Consider the following 18,738-nt stretch of genomic DNA (forward strand, 5'->3'; position numbering starts at 1 on the left):
GCCTTCATGAAACCCCGTAGGAGAGTTACTAACGTTAAAACGATGCTCCTTAAATGGAGGAAACCTTTTCCTTGCTGTGCTCGGTCCAGTGGCCTTATTCCCATGCCGGGCGCAAATGTTTCTGGCTCTCTCCTTAACAGTCACTCTTCCATTGAACTCAAACATGCAAATATGTCGGATATGTTCCAATTTCTCCACTTGGCACTCCATTTTCTAGCGTCCACGGCTCCACTCACTGTCTCCAAATGACAATATGTAAACTCAACTAGCAACAGTGAACTAAAATAAAAAATGACGATAAGTAAACCCATAGCAACAGGAATACTAGCATGCAAAACAAAAAAGCTAAGAACTGATCCACTAACCTAATAGTATCACCGTTACGCATGTGCCTTAGCGCCATAGATGGAGCAGTATTCAAAGAGGGCGCGAAACTGGACAGACGTCGCAAAGATCGCGCATGTAGCGTTTACCTTTGCGCAAGCGTCTCCGCGCCCAATTTAGCGACTTGAACTAGCTATCTCCAGCGCTAAACACACACCACATGATCAAGCATGAATGGTTTTCAGCCGAAATATCGTGGCAAGAAGTCAACATGATTCGCTTCAATGCCGTAACTTCATAGAATGAACCAGGATGCTTATTTCAACATTCGCGGTTACCAAGTATTTCCCTTTCTTCTACGTAATGGTGAGTATGATGTGGGCACACCTGTGTTCCAAGACGACGACAATCATGATCACAAGGCTGCACACATACGCTCCTCGATTGACGAACACACGGGAACCTTATAGGAGAAACGTAGCAATCAACATGGCCGCAATTTGTCAGCTCTAGGATCATTGTGCAAGGGTTTTACAAAGCAGGATCATGTAGTGGTAGTAGGTGGAGCGAGAAACAGTATTGATAAGGATCAAGGCTACAATATTGAGTGTGACCTGGTAAAAATAGCATCTGCAACCAACCGTACGAACGTTGGCATGGTTCCTGCTTTCATGCACTATGATCGGCCCCAATTGAACAGCTCTATCAGGAGAGTCGATACGGAGCTAGATCAGCTGCTTCTGGTGGCTGCTTTGTCAGGCTTATGTTCGTTTCCTGTTGATCGTACTGGTAGGTGGGACTTCAGCAGACATGGCCTGCATCTCAATAGGAAGGGGAAGGGTTAACTGGCTGGGATGATAGCAGAATCTTTCAGTGCCTCCCTCCCCCCCTCCCCCTCTTAAACTCATGGGAGTACTTTTTTAGGGTTATATCAGTGTCCAATAATCCTAAATTGATTGAAATTAAGGTTAATGAGAGTTCAGAGAAGAAGTACTAGTGATGTGTAAATATCACAAGATTCTCATAACAGTACAGTGAAAAATGATGTTAGTATGTCCCAAGATTCACATAAAAGCACAGTAAAAAAATAATGTTAATATATTGCATCAGAATATCGGGGGATTAAAGTAGATGAGCTTCTTTGTTTAGAAGATTGAGGGTGAGGTTTAGAAGATTGAGGATGGAATAGGATTTACTATGCCTGTCTGAACATCATATAGTCACAGGTATGGAAATAGTAAATGTAGGTGGATATAAGCTTCCAGCACGTGTAAGTAGACACTATGGAGAGAGTAGTAGTTGCCATGTACACTACTGGCCATTAAAATTGCTACACCAAGAAGAAATGCGTATGATAAACGGGTATTCATTGGTCAAATATATTATACGAGAACTGACATGTGATTACATATTCATGCAATTTGGGTGCATAGATCCTGAGAAATCAGTACCCAGAACAACCACCTCTGGTTGTAATAACGGCCTTGATACGCCTGGACATTGAGTCAAACAGAGCTTGGATGGCGTGTACAGGTAGGTACAGCTGCCCATGCAGCTTCAACACGATACCACAGTTCATCAAGAGCAGTGACTGGCGTATTGTGACGAGCCAGTTGCTCGGCCACCATCGACCAGACGTTTTCAGTTGGTGAGAAATCTGGAGAATGTGCTGTCCAGGGTAGCAGTCGAACATTTTCTGTATCCAGAAAGGCCCGCACAGGACCTGCAACATGCAGTCGTGCATTATCCTGCTGTAATGTATGGTTTCGCAGGGATCGAATGAAGGGTAGAGCCACGGGTCGTATCACATTTGAAATGTAGCGACCACTGTTCAAAGTGCCGTCAATGCGAACAAGAGGTGACTGAGACGTTTAACCAGTGGCATCCCATACCATCACGCCGGGTGATACCCCAGTATGGCGATGACGAATACACGCTTCCAATGTGCGTTCACCACGATGTCGCGAAACACGGATGCGACCATCATGATGCTGTAAACAGAACCTGGATTCATCCGAAGAAATAACGTTTTGCCATTCGTGCACCCAGGTTCGTCGTTGAGCACACTATCGCAGGCGCTGGCGATGGCAGCGTCAAGGGTAACCGCAACCATGGTGCCCGAGCTGATAGTCCATGCCGCTGCAAACGTCGTCGAACTCTTCGTGCAGATGGGTGGTGTCTTGCAAACGTCCCCATCTGTTGACTCAGGGATCGAGATGTGGTTTGTGCATGAGAAATGTTGGAAACTTTCCTCATGTCAGCACGTTGTAGGTGTCGCCACCAGCGCCAACCTTGTGTGAATACTCTGAAAAGCTTATCATTTGCATATCACAGCATTTTCTTCCTGTCGGTTAAATTTTGCGCCTGTAGCACGTTATCTTCGTGGTGTATCAATTTTAATGGCCAGTAGTGTATGTCCCAAGATTCACATAAAAGCACAGTGAAAAATAATGTTAATATATTGCACCAGAATATCAGGGGTTAAAAAAACAAAGCAGATGAGCTTCTTGTTTGCTTAGATGGTTGAGGGTGAGGTTTATAAGATTGAGGGTGGAATAGATGTGCTATGCCTGTCTGAACATCATATAGTCACAGGTACGGAAATAGTAAATGTAAGTGGATATAAGCTTTCAGTACGTGAAAGTAGAGACACTATTGAAAGAGGAGGAGTTGCCATATATGTTAAAACCTGTCACAGTGTTAAATATTTTGAAACTAAAAAAAATTGGCGTAGAGCAACGTGTAGAAGCATGTGCGTGTGAGTTTAAACTAAATAATGGCACATTTATAATTGTAGCCATGTAGAGGCCCCTTTGGAAAATTTTCAACTGTTTTTGAAAAACTTTCTTTATTGTGCTATCTGTCAGACAGAGGGAAGCAAAGTATTGTTTGTGGGGATTTCAATGTAGATTTTCTGAATGAGTCTGATAGAAAGCTTGATCTTGAGGTGTTACTTGGTTCTTTCAATTTCACATCAGTTATTGATTTTCCTACTCGAGTGGCACACTGATAGATAATGTTTTCTTTGTCAAAGATAAATTTAATCAAAAAAAACTTTTCATTTAGGAACCGTCTGTGTGATCATGATGCACAGTTAGTTACAGTATTTGATATAGCTCCATACAGTAATGCAAAACAGTCCTCCAAAATAGTGCATTCAATTAACGATTTAACAACTCAAAAGTTTAGGGAGAGCTTGCAACAATTAGACTGGAATGAGGTGTACAGGGAGCATGATGCTAATTTAAAATTTAACCTACTTCATGACACCTTTGTGAGTATGTTTGAAAACAGTTTCCATAAGAAAACAGTAAAACATAATTGTAAGAAACCAAACCATGTAAAAATCCATGGCTTATTAAAGGGATAAAAATATCTTGTAAACAGAAAAGGGAAATGTATCCTATAGCTAGGAGTAGTAATGATCCTGAAACATTGTAAAAACTACTGCACTGTATTAAGAAAAGTTATTAAAAAGGCCAGAAGTATGTACATTATGTCGGAGAGTAGCACATCTGATAATAAAAATTAAAACAATTTGAAATATTGTTAATAGGGAAACATGGCAAGCGAGAGCAGAGGAAGACTGTATTTCTATGAAACACAATGAAAAGTTTGTTAACAAGATCTCAGAAGTAGAAAACATTTTAATAATCATTTTTTAAGTGTTGTGTAGAAAATAGGATCCAGCTATTCATTAGAAAATGTAAGGCAGTATATGGAAGAGGCAGTACCTATGCAATTTGATAAAACTGAATTTCAACCCACGTCCTCTACTGAAATTAGAAAAATGATAAATTCACTCAAAAGTAAAAGCTCACATGGAATCGATGATATTTACAACAGAGTACTAAAAACTTGTTCCCAACAAATAAGTAGGATTCTCAGCCTCGTATGTAGTAGCTCACTGAAAAAGGGCTTTTTTCAGATAGACTGAAATACGCTTTTGTTAAACCATTATAGGTCAGATGCTAACAATTACCGCTCAGTCTCGCTTCTGACAGCTTTATCCAAAATCCTTGAAAAAGTAATGTATTCAAGAGTAGCATCATGTATTTGTAAAAATGAAGTACTAACAAAATTTTGTTTTCAGAAAGGCTTTTCAACAGAAAATTCCATATATGCTTTTACTGATCAAATATTAAATGCAATGAATAACCGAACATCACCCATTGGCATATTTTGTGATCACTCAAAGGCTTTTGATAGTGTGAATCATGAAATTCTTCTAGATAAGCTTAAATATTGTTGTATGAGTGGAACAGTGCACAAATGGTTTCATTTACAATTAACTGGAAGAATGCAGAAGGTACAGATAGTCTGCAAAAACCAGCAGAGGCCTCCAACTGGGGAGGTATCAAGAATGGTGTTTCACAAGGTTCAGTCTTGGGTCTCTTATTGTTCTTAATATGTATTAACGACTTGCCACTCTATATTCGTGAAGATGCTCATGATACAAGTATGGTAATCACACTCAACAAGAAAGAATCAGCTGAGGAAATTGTAAATAATGTCTTTCAGAAAATTATTAAGTGGTTCTCTGCAAATGGACTGACTCTCACTAAATTTGGAGAAAACACAGTTTATGCAATTCTGTACAGTAAATGGCATAACACAGTTGATAAATATAAACTCTGAATACAAGTCTGTTTCTAAGACAGAATACTGAAAATTTCTCGGTGGTACATTGATGAGAAACTGAACTGGAAGAAAGACATCGATGATCTGTTGAAACGGTTATATTCAGCTACTTATGCTATTAGGGTTATTGCAAATTTTAGTTATAAAAATATCAGTAAATTAGCCTGCTATGCCTATTTTCGTTCACTGCTTTCATATGGCATCATACGAGGGTTGGAACTTTAATAGTGGCAACTATTTATTTACAGCTCGCACAAAATAGATACGTGTTTCAAAGTTTTACTGATCTTCAAAGTAGTCACCAGCATTGTGTATATCCCTTTGCCAGTGATGTGGAAGTCGTAGGATACTCTTAGCAGTGTGCCAGTTGTGTTGACAGTTCGAGCGGCGCGGTCTATTGCCCGACAAATTTTTTAGCAGTTCGGAAACGAGTGCGTGAAGTGTTTCAGTTTAGAAATAGAATTGAACTTATGAGGGCTTAAGTCAGGGGAGTGCAGTAGGTGGTATAGCACTTAGCAGCCACATCAGTCAAACAAATCGGTAACAGCTTGCACTATACGTCCTTGAACATTTTCTTGCAGAATGATGGTCAGTTCCTGCATAAAATGTCATCACTTCTGTCTCTATGCTGTTCATTTTTGAAACGCCCGCCCTCGGTAGCTGAGTGGTCAGCGCGACAGACTGTCAATCCAAAGGACCCGGGTTAGATTCCCGGCTGGGTCGGAGATTTTCTCCGCTCAGGGACTGGGTGTTGTGTTGTCCTAATCATCATCATTTCATCCCCATCGACGCGCAAGTCGCCGAAGTGGCGTCAAATCGAAAGACTTGCACCAGGCGAACGGTCTACCCGACGGGAGGCCCTCGTCACACGACATTTCATTTTTGAAACACAGCCTACGACCTCGCCGAACTGAGGCCATTATCAAAACTAGATTTTCCACTCCGCGGTATTGATGCTATGTCTCCGTGGGAGAGGGTGAGAAATAAGTTGTACTTTGTGCTTACGAACTCCGAAGGTATTTGAAGTTTTTCTTTCATTCTCCATCCGCAGAGAAGCCCAGTCTACAGGGCGTTTGGAAATTCCCGTTACATCATTCTAGGACCTCAAGAGGGGGGGGGGGGGTCAGTACATATTATTTTGAACAGTAACCTATGTCCCGAATCGTACCGTTTCCTTGCGACAATCATTTGAAAACGTGTTGATAACGCGACCACTTTACAATTAATTTATTAGGCGTAACCAAGTACATTTGTTTTACAGTTGTTCTAATTAGTAATTAAATAAATTGTTCGTGTACATGCTGAGGGGTTCTCTTTAAGGTGATACAGCATGGTCTCATACATGCTGACGGTGAAGGTCCCCTTTCTCGAAGCCGTTGCATAATTGTGGCGAGAAGGGAGTCGTAAGTCGTGGGTAACAATCTTGATTTGGCGACGAGCAGCTCTTCCATTACCTTGAGCTTCGCCATACAAAAGGATCGTCTCTCTCTCCCTCTCTCTCTCTCTCTCTCTCTCTCTCTCTCTCTCACACACACACACACACACACACACACACACACACACACACACACACGTACGTACGTGAAAGAGACCCGAACCCGGTCGGAGAGGAATGGGAGACGTCAAATCACATAAGCCGATTCGACGTAAGCCGCTCCCCCCCCCCCTCCCAGCTCCCCCCCCCCCCTCCCAGCTCCCCCCCCCCCCCACCACCACCACCCCACCATGACTATCCTGTTGCACTGTTGCATACCTGCCAAGCAAACCGTTTCCGGATATGGGTTCAAATTCAACATATTGTCACTCAGTCCCCTCTAAAACTCCTAGAACTTTGTAACGGAAATTTTTACATCCTGTGTACATTCTGTGTATTTACTTAGTCAGTGAGTGCCGATTTAGCGATAGTAGGCCGCACAGCGTGTGGCAATTGATTGCTCACAGAGTGTCGTTAATTTAGACATATTAGTTCGTTTGGTTTCCCCCATGAACCATGTGGACCTTGCTGTCGGTGGGATGACTGGAGTGCCCCAGAGATACAGATAGCCGCACAGCAGGTCCAACCATAACGGAGGGGTATCTGTTGAGAGGCCAGACAGACGTGTAGTCCCTGAAGAGGACAGCAGCCATTTCAGTAGTTGCAGGGGCAGCAGTATTGATGATTGACTGATTTGGACTTGTAACATCAAACAAAACGCGTGGTGGCAGTATTGCGAACGGCTGAAAGCAAAAGGAAACTACAGCCGTAATTTTTCCGGGCATGCAGTTCTACAGTACGGTTAAATGTTGATGGCGTTCTGTTGGGTAAAATATTCCGGAGGGAAAATAGTTCCCCCATTTGGATCTCCAGACTGGGACTACTCAGCAGAATGTCAGCATCAGTAGAAACAAAACTGGCGTTCTACGGATCGGAGCATGGAATGTTAGATCCCTTAATAGGGCAGATAAGCTAGAAAATGTAGAAAGGGGAATGGATAGGTTGAAGTTACATACCGTTGGGCTTAGTGACGATCGGTCTTAGGAGGAACAAAACTTCAGGTCAGGTGAATATAGGGTCATAAACAAAGTCATATTGGGGTAATGTACGACTGGTTTCATTAATGAATAAGAAAATAGAAATGCAGATAAATTACTATGAACACCGTAGTGAACTCATTATCGTAGACAAGATAGACACGAACCCAACAGCTACCAGAGTAGTACAAGAATATATGCCAACTAGTTCCGCAGATGAAGAAACTGAAGAAACGTACGATAAGGTAAAAAACTATTCAGACAGTTGTTGTTGTTGTTGTCGTCGTCGTCGTCTTCAGTCCTGAGACTGGTTTGATGCAGCTCTCCTTGCTACTCTATCCTGTGCAAGCTGCTTCATCTCCCAATACCTACTGCAGCCTACATCCTTCTGAATCTGCTTAGTGTATTCATCTCTTGGTCTCCCTCTGCGATTTTTACCCTCCACGCTGCCCTCCGATGCTAAATTGGTGATCCCCCGATGCCTCAGAACATGTCCTACCAACCGATCCCTTCTTCTAGTCAAGTTGTGCCACAGACTTCTCCCCTATCCTATTAAATACCTCCTGATTAGTTATGTGATTTATCTATATAATCTTCAGCATTCTTCTGTAGCACCACATTTCAAAAGCTTCTATTCTCTTCTTGTCCAAACTATTTATCGTCTATGTTTCACTTCCATACATGGCTACACTCCATACAAATACTTTCAGAAACGACTTCCTGACACTTAAATCTATACTCGATGTTAACAAATTTATCTTCTTCAGAAACGCTTTCCTTGCCATTGCCAGTCTACATTGTATATACTCTCCACTTCGACCATCATCAGTTATTTTTCTCCCAAATAGCAAAACTCCCTTAGTACTTTAAGTGTCTCATTTCCTTATCTAATTCCCTCAGCATCACCCGAGTTGCAATGTCGTGTGACGAGGGCCTCCTGTCGGGTAGACCGTTCGCCTGGTGCAAGTCTTTCGATTTGACGCCACTTCGGTGACTTGCGCGTCGATGGGGATGAAATAATGATTAGGACAACACAACACCCAGTCCCTGAGTGGAGAAAATCTCCGACCCAGCCGGGAATCGAACCCGAGCCCTTTGGATTGACAGTCTGTCGCGCTGACCACTCAGCTACCGGGGCGGACATCACCCGAGTTAACTGATAATGGAATGTAGTCGAATCACCCGAGGTAACTCGACTACATTCCATTATCCTCGTTTTGCTTGTGTTGATGTTCATCTTATATCCTCCTCTCAAGACACTGTCCATTCCGTTCAACTGCTCTTCCAAGTCCTTTGATGTCTCTGACAGAATTACAATGTTATAGGCGAACCTCAAAGTTTTTATTTCTTCGCCATGGATTTTAATACCTAATCCAAACTTTTCTTTTGTTTCCTACATTGCTTGCTCAATATAGAGATTGACTAGCATCGGGGATAGGCTACAACCCTGTCTCACTCCCTTCCCAACCACTGATTTCCTTTCATGTCCCTCGACTCTTAAACTGGAATCTGTATTCTGTACAAATTGTAAATAGCCTTTCGCTCCCTGTAGTTTATCGCTGCCACCTTCAGAATTTGAAAGAGAGTATTCCAGTCAACATTGTCAAAAGCTTTCTCTAAGTCTACAAATGCTAGAAATGTAGGTTTGTCTTTCCATAATCTAGCTTCTAAAATAAGTCGTAGTTACAGGAGGCAACAATTTAATTCTGTTGGGGACTAGAACTGGATGATAGGAAAAGGATGAGCAGGAAAAATATTTGGACTGTGGGAAAAGAATGAAAGAGGAAACCACCTGCAGGAATTTTGCGCATAATATCGCTAACATTTGATTTAAGACTCATAAAAGAAAAATGTATTCGTGAAAGAGATCTGGAGACGCCGAATAGTTTCGGATTGATTATATAATGGTGAGACTGGTATTTAGGAACCAATTTTTTAATTGTAAAACATTTCCAGGGGCAGATGTGGACTCTAATTATTGTTAATGAACTGTAGATTAAAAATGGAAAAAATTGGAAAATGGTAGGAATTTAAAGAAATATGCCTGGGTAAGTTGAAATACCCAGAGGTTCCCGAGTGTTTCAGAGGAAACATTAGGCAGCGGTTGACTAGCGCGTGGAAACGAATACAGTAGAAGACGAATGGGTACCTTTGACAGATGAAATAGTGAAGGCAGCAGAGCATCAAACAGATAAAGACAAGTCGGCGTATTAGAAATCCTTGGGTAACACATGAGGTATTGAATCTGACTGATGAAGGAGAAAATATGAAAAGGCAGCGAATGAGGCTGGCGAAAGGGCATACATACGTATAAAAAATCAGATTGACAAGAAGTGCAAAATGACTAACCAGGAATGGCTAGAGGACAAATGTAAGGATTTAGACGCATATTTCACTAGGGGGTAAAATTAAAGTGGTCTTGGGGAAAAGAGAAGCAGCTGTATGAATATCAAGAGCTCAGATGGAAAACAAGTTATAAGCAAAGAAAGGAAAGTTGATAAAGGGAAGGAGTATATAGTGTGTCTATACAAGGGAGATGAATTTAGGCAATATTATAGAAATGGAAGAGGTCGTAGATGAAGATGTGATGGGAGATATGATATCCCAAGAAGAATCGGACAGAGTACAGAAAAACATAAATCGAAACAGGGCCCCGAGAGAAGACGACACTCCGTCAGAACTACCGATAGTCTTGGGTGGGCCAGCCATGACGAAACTCATCCATCAGGTGTGCCAGATATGTGAGACAGGAGAAATATTCTCAGACGTCAAGAAGAATGTAATAATTTCAGTTCTAAAGAAAGTAGGCGCTGACAGGTGTGATTGTGAGTTTACTCAACTAACAGTTTAGTAAGTCATGGTTACAAAATACAAACATTAAATCTATAGAGAAGAATAGGAAAAACTGGTAGAAACTGACATCGGGGAAAATTAGTTTGGACTTCAGAGAGATGTAGAAACACAGGAGGCAAAACTCCTCCAACGACTTATCTTAGAAGACAAACCAAGGAAAGGAAAACCTACGTTTACAGGATTTGTAGCCTTAGAGGTAGCTTTTGACAATGTTGACAGCAATACTCTCTTTGAATTGATGAAGGTAGCAGGCGTAAAATACAGGAAGCGAAAACCTACTTACAATTTGTACAGAAACCAGACTCCAATTATAAGAGTCGAGGGACGTGAATGGGAAGCAGTGGTTGAGAAGGGTGTGAGACAGGGTTGTAGCCTATCGCCAATGTTATTCAATCTGCGCTTTGCACAAGCAGTAAAGGAAGCAAAACTTTGGAGTAGGAATTAAATTCCAGGGAGAAGAAATAAAAGATTTTAGGTTCGCCGATGACATTCTGTCATAGGCAGCAAAGGATTTCGTGGAGCAGTTGAACAGAATGGGCAGTGTCTTGAAAGGAGGATGCAAAACGAACATCAGCAAAAGCAAAAATATATAACGGAGTGTAGTCCAATTAAATCAGGTGATGTTGAGGGAATTAGATTAGGAAACAAAGTACTAAACGTAGTACATGAGTTTTGCTATTTGGTTAGCAAAATAACTGATGATGGCTGAAGTATGAGGGTAATGACAAAAAATGAGTTTATGAAGGAAAGAAATTTTAATATTGAATATAGATTTAAGTGTTTGGAAATCTTTTCTGCAGGTAGTTGTCTGGAGTGTAGCCCTGTACGGAAGCAAAAGGTGGAAGATAAACAGTTTAGACACACAGAAAATAGAATCTTTCGAAATGTGGTGCTACAGAAGAATGTTGAAGATTAAATGGGTAGATCACGTAACTAATGAGGACGTGCTGAATAGAATTGGGGAGACAAGGAATTTGTGGCACAACTTGACCGAAAGAAGAGATCGGTTGATAGGACACATTCCGAGACATCAAGAGATCACCAGTATAATATTGGTGGGAAGTGAAGGAGGTAAAAATGTTAGAGAGAGACCAAGAGATGAAAACAGTGAGGAAATTCAAAAGGATGGAGGGTTCAGTAGTTAATCGGAAATGAAGAACCCCTCACAGAATAGAGTAGCATGGAGAGCTGCAACAACAACAGTTTATTTGATCGTGGAGCGTTTAATGATTGACGGAAAGACTAGGTCATTTTTTGCCAAATAACTTCTGGATACGTACGTCGATGTAATGTAAAAACTTATACTTGTTCCTGAAGGTTCGCTCTCTTGCTGCGATTTACGGAACGCGATTAGTGAATGAAAATGGATTAGATACAATTTCCGTTAGAAACATCAGGATATATTGCAATTCAGAAGTGGAAGACGATGTTCCATATCACCAAAATTTTTCTCGGAAATCCAAGAGGAAGTTTTCAGATCTGACATCTGAACTATCTTAGTTTTGCTGATATTGTGCTTTTTGCCTCTTGGATTGATAAACAATTAATATAACAGCTTAGTAAAGCAAGTTTGTGAGACAAACATAATGTATAACCAACGTACGTAAAGAGAATAGTATAAATTAACACTGAAATCGTTGAACAAGTTAAGTTTTTACGTCTGACGCAGTTGTAAACTGGATGGACAAGAATGAAATAAACAGTGGTGAAAAAGACTCAAAATAAATGTCGCTAACTAAATGGCACTTTTAAAACTAATCGTCCATTGTGTCTGAAACAGAAAACTTTCACTGTTTGTTTTTTACCAGTTTTGATGTAAGGGTGAGAGACACGGTCTTGTAATGTGAAACCATTCAGAAACTGGGCTGTGAGGAACCTAAAACGAACGAGTAGATCAGGTTAAAAGACTAGAGTGGAAGACGTAATTATGGCAAATGAAATGGATTTGGGTAGAATATGTAGTCAGGCGAACAGCTGATAGATAATATGCTTCTAAATCAATAAATTTGTGCTCTAGCCATTTTGCGCTTTCTGTCAGTTTAGATGTTTGTGTTCCCTTTCGCCAGCGTCATTTTTATATTTTCTCCTTTCGTCAGTTAAATTCAACATCTGCTGTGTTATCAAAGAATCTCTGCTTGTCCTTTTACCTATTTGATCCTGTGCCGCCTTCGCTATTTCATCTCTTAAAGCTACCCTTTTGTCTTCTACTGTATTCGTTTCCCCTGTTGTAGTTTATCGTTGCCTAATGCTCCCTCTGAAACAATCAACAATCTCTGGTTCTTAAAATTTATTCAGGTCCCATCTCCTTAATTTCCTACGTTTTGCAGTTTCTTCAGGTTTAATCTACATTTCATAACCAATGAATTGTGGTGAGAATCCACAGCCGCCCTAGGAAATGTCTTAAAAAGTCAAAATATGGTTTCGAAATCTCTCTCTTACCATTATTCACTTCGACATTTCCTTTGCGTCGCAGCTAATTAGGATAAATATGTACACACATGCTTGTGTAGGTGTTATATGTAATCATCATGCCTAGTACCCTATTTGAATTGCTTAAAATATGTAAGTTTCTTAGTGGACATTATTTTATATTTACTAAATGCGTCGTGCTTATGAGGGTGGCGGCTTTTCTTGAAGTTGAGCAATGGTCGTGTTGGTACATTAGGCAAGAAAGTCTCTACAAAGGACCTGCTGCCAATATAAATTCCAAAATCTGCGTTCCAGATACGTCTCAGTCACCGTAACTTACAAAAATTGGGAGAAGAATGAATGACCAACGTACGACCTTACGTACTTTGAATGATAAATACCTCCACGAAGAATTGGAGAATGTCACTTCGCCCCTCTCGAAGAGAAGTTGTTCTCTGGTGTCGCATCAGTACTGGTCATATTTACCCTTAACACATAAGGGACTGCCAAATGAAAACTAGACAGGTGCGAAAAAAGTAAGTAAACTATTTTCAAAAGTAATCGCCATAACTGCTAATATATTTATCCCACTGCGAGACAAGATGGTCAATGCTTTCACGTAAAGTGTTTGCGGTCGCCTACGGAACCATGGTTGCACCTAGGCGTGCACCTCTTCTTCCGAAGCAGATCGACGCGCACAAATGTTTTTCTTCAGGACTCCAAAAATTTGGAAATTGCGTGGAGAGAGATCGGGGCTGTATGAAGGATGTGTAAAGACGTCACAGCGAAACGTCTTCAGCGTGGTTAAAACAACCTTGGCCACACTTGAGCGGGCCACATGTTACCAAGATTGTTTCGACAGCGCCTTTTTTTTTTCTTTTCGTTTTCATTTGACTTCCTCGTACGACGTACTGTGTAAATTGCGTCTTGACGAATCAAGAACGGGACAACTTCCGGGGCTTGTTTTGTCTTCTCCTCGCTCCCACCTCTCCTCCCCTCCTCCCCCGTTCTGGCGTCGCAACTCAGCTGCACACCTGCCCAGACATAAACTAAACATCTAATCTCCCTGCAATTGAAATCTGCTTTTTTTCCCTTATCACTCATACTACATTTCCTTTTTCTGATATCCTCTCGTAGCGTCGAAGCAGAGCTCTTATTCTGGGTAAACCTTTGGCCGCGCACTTCCTCCCATCGCTCTACCTTCAGCCGTGCATATTGTACATCTTCTTTTATCGATGCTCACAGTTCACATTACTGCGTAAGCCATTTCTTGTGACTGCGTCACAGCTCTTTACCCGACTATGGGCATATTACAAAACTGTTTCATTTTCTCCGTTAGGAGGATAAAAGAACCAGTAACCAAGGTTTTGAGTCCCTTAGAAACTACATCCATCATCTCCTTAAAAAAAATTCGTGGCTTTATAAATTAAAATTGATTGTAACGTAACTATGTGAAAATTATATGTATTTTCGTGTGAGTACATCAAATTTTGGTGGACCGCAATCGAAGAGTCAGGCGGTAGTAATAATGATACATACCCTATGTGATCAAAAATATCGAGACACCGCCAAAAACATACGTTTTTCATATTAGGTGCATTGTTCTGTCACCTACTGCCAGGTACTCCATATCAGCGACCTCAGGTGTCATAAGACATCGTGAGAAATCAGATTGGGGCGCTCCGCGGAACTCACGGACTTCGAACGTGGTCAGGTGATTGGGTGTCACTTGTGTCATACATCTGCACCTGAGATTTCTGCACTCTTAAACGTCCCTAGATCCACTGTTTCAGATGTGACAGTGAAGTGGAAGCGTGAAGGGACAAGTACAGCACAAAAGTGTACAGTCCGACCTCGTCTGTTGACTGACAGAGACTGCCGACGGCTGAAGAGGGTCGTAATGTGTAATAAGCAGACATCTGTCCATGCCATCACACAGGAATTCCAAACTGCATCGGGATCCACTGCAAGTATTATGACAGTTAGGCGTGAGGTGAGAAAACTTGCCTTTCATGGTCGAGCGGGTGCTCATAAACCACACATCACGCCGATCAATGCCAAACGACGCCTCGCTTGGTGTAAGGAGCGTAAATATTAGACGATTGAATAGTGGGAAAACGTTGTGTGGAGTGACGAATCACAGTGCACACTGTGGCGATCCGATGGCAGGGTGTGGGCATGGCGGATGCGTAGTGAACGTCATCTGCCAGCGCGTATAGTGCCAACAGTGAAATTCGGAGGCGGTGGTGTTATGGTGTGGTTGTGTTTTTCATGGGGGGGGGGGGGGGGGCTTGCACCCCTTGTTGTTTTGCGTGGCACTATCACAGCACAGGCGTACGTTGGTGTTTTAAGCACCTTCTTGCTTCCCACTGTTGAAGAGCAATTCGGGGATGGCGATTGCATCTTTCAACACTATCGAGCATCTGTGCATAATGCACGGCCTGTAGTGGAGTGGTTGCACGACAATAACATCCCTGTAATGGACTGGCCTACACAGGGACCTGACCTGAATCCTATAGAACACCCTTGGGATGTCTTGGAACGCCGACATCGTGCCAGGTCTCACCGACCGACATCAATACCTCTCCTCAGTGCAGCAATCCGTGAAGAATGGGCTGCGTTCCAGCACCTAATTGTACGTATGCCTGCGAGAGTGGAAGCTGTCATCATTGCTAAGGGTGGGCCAATACCATATTGAATTCCAGCATTATCGACGGTGGGCGCTGCGAACGTGTAAGTCATTTTCAGCCAAGTGTCTGGATATTTTTGATCACATAGTGTATTTCTGTGTTGAATAAGTTTCACTGGCATATTAATTTATTATATTGTTTTCAGCTGCCAGATTATCGTCATATACACACAATATTTCAGCAAGCCAGATACACTGCTGAAATATTGTGCGTAGATGACTGTATCGTGCGGCTGCAGACCCAACAAGAATACAGTAATCATACATTTTGTCTTTCCGTTGATTCATTGTAGAACAGATATCCTTCGTAAGGAGAGCATGCTATTTTTTATAATTGTGGCGCTCTTGTTTTAATCGCTTGCTACATCCGCGATCAGTTTTCGAATTGCACAATCGTTGAACGGTGAGAAAAAAGATAAAGACTCATCCATGGCTGGTAGTAAATAATTACGATCGCCGTTTGGACCTGCTCGGATAGCCGCGCGCGTTAGTACGCTGCTTCTGGGATTGAGGGAGTTCCACCGGCTTGCGGGTCGAATCCGCGTACCGGATTAACGACGAAGGCCGGTGTGTCGACAACTCTGGATGTGGTTTTTAGGCGGTTTTCCACATCCGAATAAGTGCATCCTGGGCAGGTATCCACGTCTCACGTCAGTTACACGATTCGCAAACATTTCGTAAACGTTCTCACACTTTCACATGGATATCACTAGACGCAGACAGATGGGGTACATAATTTCCGTCCCGGGGGAGGGGCGGCGATTACTTGTGGCGACAGGAAGGACATTCGGCCACAATCTACCACTAACATTGCCAAACTAGATTAACATGCCGATCCCGTGAAGATACGGAATAACGCCCGTAAAAAAGAAAAGATTTTGTGACGCCATATTCGACCGTCATCGGCGTGCTGATTATATTGCTGGGGGAAGGACGTTCGGGGTGATCTAAGTACAAATGGGTTATCTTCCAAATGTCACAGATGTGCTGCTCTCGTGCTTTGCGAATCGTTTGGGCCTTTGTGTGGCATTTGACACTGCTGATACAGCATCATTGCAATGTGATAAAACATTCCACGGTTTAGTCGATGTAAGCATTTTTTCTCTTCGAAAACGGAGATTTCTCAAGCGAAAAATAACGTTATTGGGCCATACCGCGTCACGTGTAATTGTTTTCGCTATCTTTGTTTATATGCGCTGTAGCTAATTGGTGGTAAATCTTGTTTGGTGGAGTTGTAGTAAGTATAAATGCCCGTTAATGTACGGTAACGCGTAGCAGGCACAAGAAGACAGAAAACGAACTCAAGAGATTTCACAAGTATCTGCTACAATCATTCAACCAGTTAGAAGCTTAGATTGCATATGCAGACTTTGAAAAAAGTTTCGGTTATGTGATTGGAGCTACAGTATTGAATCTGATTAAAAAGTCTGATGTTACCCATCAATTTATTTGGGTAATAAGAATTTCATAGTATGGGATCAGAATAAAATACGGGGACTGTCAAATTACTTAAATTCAAAGAATAGCACTCAGAAACAGATATGATTCATTGATGACTCGTTTGAATACTTTGACAGAAATATATTGTGATGTGTAAACTTACTAAAATGTTGTCTTGTCGATTTTTGATCTGGGAAGTACTAAAAACAACACAAATACACCCAAAGTATTTGACTTCATTTGATAAAAATATTATAAAACAATATTGCAGTTAAAGTTAAGGCTGTGGCAGTTTGACAGCGTCTTATATTTAAGATCAGGTGTAGAGCGTCTTATATTTAAGATCAGGTGTAGAGAAACGTCGCTAATATCAGCATGAATGTGGTGCAATAATCAGAAATTTCACACACACAATAAATATGGAAACAATTATAAAATTCTGCAGAGCCTTACCGTCACTCACTCGCAAAAGTGAACTTGGTACAGGTACAAGGGAAAAAGTGGGGGAAATTACGAGGGTCAGTCAAAAAGTAATGCCTCCTATTTTTTTTCTACGTTTAATTGTCAGGAAATTTAAATGCAATTACATAGGTTGAAAACCACAACATTGAGGATCATTTTGTCATTTTTCAATGTAATCTCCGCCCATATCTACAGTTTTGGTCCATCTTTAAACAAGGGCATGTATCCCAGCACGGTAAAAATCACAGCTCTGCTTCCTAAGCTATTGACGCACTGATGTTTTGACGGCCTCCTCATCTTCAAAATGAATCCCACATTGAGCTTCTTTTAGTGGCCCGAACAGATGGAAGTCTGATGGTGCCAGGTCAGGGTTGTATGGGGGATGAGGCAAAACTTCCCATCCAATTTTGACAATCTCGTCAGACGTGTGACGACTGGTGTGTGGTCTTGCATTGTCATGCAAAAGAAGAACATCTGCCATTGATTTTGTTGGGCGAACTCGCTGAAGACGTGCTTTAAGTTTTTTGAGGGTTGTGACGTATTGAACAGAATTTATTGTGCATCCCTGCTCCAAAAAATCAACCAGAATCACACCCTCTGTATCCCAGAAAACTGTTGCCATAACTTTCCCTGCCGATCGCACAGTTTTGAATTTTTTCTTCCTCGGCGAGCTTGTGTGACGCCACTCCATTGACTGCCTCTTTGATTCGGGTTCAAAAAAATGCACCCATGTTTCGTCCCCGGTCACAATTTTTTTCAGAAACTCATCTCCCTCCAAACGGAAGCGCTGCAAGTGTTGGGAGGCTATTGTTTTCCTTGCCTCTTTATTCTGATCGGTTAACATTCTTGGAACCCACAGTGCACAAACTTTTGAGTACCCCAATTGTTTAATAATCGTGATCACACTGCCTTTACTAAGAGAAATAATGCGACAGACTTCATCTGCAGTCACCGGACGGTCACCACGAATGATGTCATCAACTTGCTGAATGTTGTGTGGAGTCACTGCACTCACCGGCCTGCCGCTCCGCTTTTCGTCAGTCAACGGTGTTTGCCCTTCAGCTTCCTTACAACGACGAACCCATCGTCTAACAGTGCTGACATACCCTGTCACAACACCATACACCTTCTTCAGTCTTTCATGAATGCGTATGGGCGTTTCACCTTCTGCATTCAAGAATTCAATCACACAACGCTGTCTCAAACGAACATCGATGTCGGCCATCTTACAAACTTCTGCTGTGCTGCCACCTGTTGACACAGAAAGTTACTACTGCAGTGGATTGCAGAAGAAGGTTTGAGGAATGGCGCCAAATTCAAATTTTTCACTTAACTTAATTTTTTTAAGTAGAAAAAAAATGGGAGGCATTACTTTTTTCCGACCCTCGTATGTGTAATCAGAGACAAGA

At 41.8% G+C, this 18,738-nt stretch overlaps 1 protein-coding gene across 10 annotated transcripts in view; it reads left to right on the plus strand.

The window, feature by feature from the left end:
• The window catches only part of LOC126356052 (uncharacterized), a 268,209-nt gene that overhangs the window by 24,015 nt on the left and 225,456 nt on the right, over window positions 1-18,738 (plus strand). For 5 of the 10 annotated variants that reach the window (XM_050006738.1, XM_050006743.1, XM_050006739.1 and 2 more), the window contains exon 2: window positions 13,054-13,274. The exons of the other annotated variants lie outside the window; for them this stretch is intronic. The gene's annotated coding sequence lies outside the window, so the exon portion shown is untranslated. The remainder of the gene's footprint in view (window positions 1-13,053; window positions 13,275-18,738) is intronic. 10 annotated transcript variants of the gene reach the window in all.

Source organism: Schistocerca gregaria, chromosome 3 (assembly GCF_023897955.1).
Source record: "Schistocerca gregaria isolate iqSchGreg1 chromosome 3, iqSchGreg1.2, whole genome shotgun sequence".
Lineage (NCBI taxonomy): Eukaryota > Metazoa > Arthropoda > Insecta > Orthoptera > Acrididae > Schistocerca > Schistocerca gregaria.